The sequence below is a fragment of the Arachis hypogaea genome, chromosome 18, assembly GCF_003086295.3.
Source record: "Arachis hypogaea cultivar Tifrunner chromosome 18, arahy.Tifrunner.gnm2.J5K5, whole genome shotgun sequence".
In the NCBI taxonomy this organism is placed as follows: Eukaryota; Viridiplantae; Streptophyta; class Magnoliopsida; order Fabales; family Fabaceae; genus Arachis; species Arachis hypogaea.
Genome location: NC_092053.1, coordinates 64,370,161 through 64,375,560, shown reverse-complemented (window position 1 = coordinate 64,375,560; position 5,400 = coordinate 64,370,161).

Genomic DNA, 5,400 nt, shown 5'->3' with positions numbered 1-5,400 from the left:
CTTGCGCGCCGTGTGCTCGTTTTTTTTTTTCAAGTGTCCGGTTCCTGTTCTAAAATAGCTGCATGATCAGAAAAAAACAGTAAAAACTCAATAAAAATCTAATAAGTAATAAAACTACTACTACAAAAAATAACTAAGAATACGAAATTATCGGGTTGCCTCCCGACAAGCGCTTCTTTAATGTCACTAGCTTGACCCTTGATTGTTTAATTTTCTTCCTCTTCTTCCAGTTGGTTAAAAGAAATGTCTCCAAGGGGGGAGATGTGCAAATTAGTGCCCCCTGATATAATTTCCTCCAAACAAACCTTCTTTTATTGTGATTAACTTGATCCACCTTGCTTGTTGGTGTAGAGGTTGGATTATTTTTTTTTACCTTCTCTTTTTTATGGATATTTTCTTGTGTTTCTTGGTCACAATCCCGTTTTCAGTGCTTTCCTTGGTTTCCTTCACTTCTTTGATTTCAGGATTTGGGTGTTGTGTGATGGTTAGAGTGTACCTTTCATCAAGAACTTCTTGAGTTGGTGGTTCAATAAACTCACTATCTATGCCAGTCTTTACTTCAGTGGAATGTAGATTCCCATCATTGTTTTCATCCCTTACAACCTCCTTTGTCTGTGCATCTTCCTCCTTTATTTTTGCATCTTCCTCTTCTTCCATGTGTGAGGGTGGAGAGTTCTCTAATTCATTGGAGTATAAATTTCTTTGATTGACTTTCCCCCTTTCTTCTATAAGATCTTGCATTATATCTCTTGGGAAGGAATTTGCTTGTTCCTCTTTCTGGGACTTCATAATCGACTCCACATGTTTCTCTACATTTTTGACACTCGTCTTTATATCATGTATGAATTCTTTCATGAGAAACTCAATATCTGATGGTACTTGAGATGAATAAGGAGATGGTGGCTCTTGATATGAATAAGAAGGAGATAATGATTCTTAAAAAGAGTGAAAAGATGATGGTTCTTAAAATGGGTAGAGATGTGGTGGTTCTTGGTATGAATATGGCGGTGGTGGTTCTTGATATGAATATAGAGATGGTGATTCTTGATAGTTGGAACATGGAGCACTAAAGTTTCTTTGGTTTTGACTTTGCCAACCAAAATTTGGGTAGTTCCCCCATTCACAATAATATGAATTACTCATTGGGTGTGAGTAGTAACCCATATGATCTCTCTCCATTATTTTTCTTAGCATAAAACACTAAAAAGAATTAAACGCACCATGTGGTAAATAGGAAAGCAAAGAAGAAAGAACAGAATTCTTTTTTTTAAAGAAATAAAATAAAGAATAATAGAAGTAAAAGAAGAATTCAAAAATAAATATAAAGAGTTCAACTAAAAATTTAAAAATTAAAGAAAAGAGAATACTAGTATTTTTTTTAAAAAAATATTTTTAAAAGAAAACTTACTACGGGACACCAAACTCAATTTCAGAAATTAAGGAAAAATACTATTGATATTTATATATTTAAATTTTTTTTAAAATAATAAAGCAAAATTTAAATAAAATTAAAATTAAAACGCCTAATCTAAGCAATCAAACAACTAATAGTTGTTAATCACAATCAATCCCCGGAAACGGCACCAAAAACTTGGTGCGATATTTATAACCCACAAACTAACCGGCAAGTGCACCGGGTCGTACCAAGTAATACCTCAGGTGAGTGAGGGTCGATCCCACGAGGATTGAAGGACTAAGCAACAATGATTGATTGATTGGCTTAGTTAGACAAATAGAAAAGAGTGTTTGAATATTCAACGAGCATTAAACAATCGTACAGAAATTAAAATAGTAAAGTAAATGGGTTGGAAATAAAGTATGGAGAAGACAGTTAAGGTTTCAGAGTTATCTATTTTCTGGATTAACTTTTCTTATTAATTTATTTTAATCATGCAAGATTTAATTCATGGCAAACTATATGTGACTAGACCCTAATTCCTTAGACCTTCCTAGTCTCCTCTAAAATTCATCAACTGCCAATTCCTTGGTCAGTTAATTTCAATTAGAGGGTGAAGCTTAATTCTAGTTTATATGCCACAGAAATCCTAATTACCAAAATATAAAAGGATTATATGTCACTATCCCGTTAAATACAAATAATCAAAATTTAGGAGAATTTATTTTCAAGCTATTGTTCAAGTAAAGAGCTTTTCCAAGTTATACAAGAACTCAATTAGAAAGAGGGTCATACTTCCGTTCCACCCATATTCATAAAATAAAGAACGAAAACAATTCTTGAAATATAAATCAATACAAAAATTAAAATAAAGAAAACAATAGAATTAATCCATACAAATAGACAGAGCTCCTAACCTTAACAGTGGAGGTTTAGTTGCTCATGGCTCAGAGAGAAAATAAGGATTGTCCATTAGGCTGAGCTCTTCTAAAAAGTTAACTAATGTTCCCTTTTTATACCTAATCCTAATAAATTTAAAGTCTATCTTCTAAAACTAAAATAATATATTTTCCTATTTTTAAAATAATATTTAAATTTAAATCAGAATTAATTATGGCAATCAGCAAGTCTTCAATTGATGGATGGGAACCACTTGATTCTTTCACTCTGCAGCCTCTGATCTGTGCTTTCTGGGTTGAAAACTGGGTCAAAACTTGGCCTGAAATTGCCCGCAGCGTTTTCTGTGTTTTCTGCATGTCGCGCATGTCACGTGTACGCGTCGATGGCTAGTGTGCGAAATCGTGATCATTCCTTCCTTGGTAACGGCGCTAAAAACTCAATGCGCACGTTCATGTTCTTAATTCTGTTTCACAACTTCGTACAACTAACTAGCAAGTGCACTGGGTCGTCCAAGTAATAAACCTTACGTGAGTAAGGGTGGATCCCACGGAGATTGTCGGCTTGAAGCAAGCTATGGTCACCTTGTAAATCTCAGTCAGGCGGATTCAACTAATTTTATGAATTGATAAGTAAAAGATAAATAAAATATAAAATAGGATAGTGGTACTTATGTAATTCATTGGTGAGAATTTCAGATAAGCATATAGAGATGCTTTCGTACCTCTGAACCTCTGCTTTCCTGCTGTCTTCATCCAATCCTTCCTACTCCTTTCCATGGCAAGTTGTATGTTAGGCATCACCGTTGTCAATGGCCACTTGTCCTCTCAGTGAAAATGGTCCAATGCGCTGTCACTGCATGGCTAATCATCTGTCGGTTCTCGATGATACTGGAATAGGATCCATTGATCCTTTTGCGTCTGTCACTACGCCCAGCACTCGCGAGTTTGAAGCTCGTCACAGTCATTCAATCCCTGAATCCTACTCGGAATACCACAGAAAAGGTTTAGACTTTCCGGATTCTCAAGAATGGCCATCCATGGGTTCTAACTTATACCACGAAGACACTAATAACTCGGACTCGGTCCCCTGTATTAGATATCCAAGAGATATCCATTCAATCTAAGGTAGAACGGAAGTGGTTGCCAGGAACGCGTTCATAAGTTGAGAATGATGATGACTGTCACGATCATCACATCCATCATATTGAAGTGCAAATGAATATCTTAGAAGCGGAATAAGTTGAATTGAATAGAAAAACAGTAGTACTGTGCATTAATCTTTGAGGAACAGCAGAGCTCCTCACCTTAATCTATGGTGTGTAGAAACTCTACCGTTGAAAATACACAAGTGATAAATGTTCAGGCATGGCTGAATGGCCAGCCCTGACAAAAGTCTAAGATAGCATAAAACTAATCAAAGATGATCCAAAGATGTTCCAAAGATAGTAAAAAGTCCTATTTATACTAAACTAGTTTGTAGGGTATGCAGAATTGAGTAAATGATGCAGAAATCCACTTCTGGGGCCCACTTGGTGTGTGCTTGGGCTGAGCATTGAGATTTACACGTGTAGAGGTCTTTCTTGGAGTTGAACGCCAGTTTGTAACCTCTTTCTGGCGTTTAACTCCACTTTGCAACCTGTTTCTGGCGTTTGACTCCAGAATGCAGCATGGAACTGGCGTTCAACACCAGTTTACATCATCTATCCTTAATCAAAGTATGGACTATTATATATTGTGGAAAAGCCCTAGAGGTATACTTTCCAACGCAATTGAGAGTGCACCATTTGGAGTTCTGTAGCTCCAGAAAAGCCACTTTGAGTACAGGGAGGTCAGAATCCAACAGCATCTGCAGTCCTTCTTCAACCTCTGAATCTGATTTTTGCTCAAGTCCCTCAATTTCAGCCAGAAAATACCTGAAATCACAGAAAAACACACAAACTCATAGAAAAGTCTAGAAATGTGAATTTTAATTAAAAACTAATAAAAATATGCTAAAAACTAACTAAATCATACTGAAAACTATGTAAAAACAATGCCAAAAAGCTTATAAATTATCCGCTCATCACAACACCAAACTTAAATTGTTGCTTGTCCCCAAGCAACTGAAAATCAAATAGGATAAAAAGATGAGAATATACTATAAATTCCAAAACATCAATGAAACTTAGCTCCAATCAGATGAGCGGGACTTGTAGCTTTTTGCCTTTTGAATAGTTTTGGCATCTCGCTTTATCCATTGAGGTTCAGAATGATTGGCATCTATAGGAACTCAGAGTTCAGATAGTGTTATTGATTCTCCTAGTTCAGTATGTTGAATCTTGAACATAGCTACTTTATGAGTCTTGGCCGTGGCCCTAAGCACTTTGTTTTCCAATATTACCACCGGATACATAAATGCCACAAACACATAACTGGGTGAACCTTTTCAGATTGTGACTCAGCTTTGCTAAAGTCCCCAATTAGAGGTGTCCAAGGTTCTTAAGCACACTCTGTTTTTGCTTTGGACCTTGACTTTAACCACTCAGTCTCAAGTTTTCACTTGACACCTTCACGCCACAAGCACATGGTTAGGGACAGCTTGGTTTAGCCGCTTCGGCCAAGATTTTATTCCTTTAGGCCCTCCTATCCACTGATGCTCAAAGCCTTGGATCCTTTTTTATTACCCTTGCCTTTTGGTTTTAAGGGCTATTGTCTTTTTGCTCTTGCCTTTTGGTATAAAGAGCTTTTGGCTTTTTCTGCTTGCTTTTTCTTTCTCTTTCTCTTTTTTTTCGCCCTTTTTTTTCGCAAGCTTTTGTATTCACTGCTTTTTCTTGCTTCAAGAATCATTTTTATGATTTTTCAGATTATCAAATAACATGTCTCCTTTTTCCTTATTCTTCAAGAGCCAACATATTTAACATTCATAAACATCAACTTCAAAAGACATATGCACTGTTCAAGCATTCATTCAGAAAACAAAAAGTATTGTCACAACATCAAAATAATTAAACTAGTTTCAAGGATGAATTCGAAACCATGTACTTCTTGTTCTTTTGTTTTTAGAACAATTTTCATTTAAGAGAGGTGATGGATTTATATTCATAACTTTAAGGCATAGACACTTAA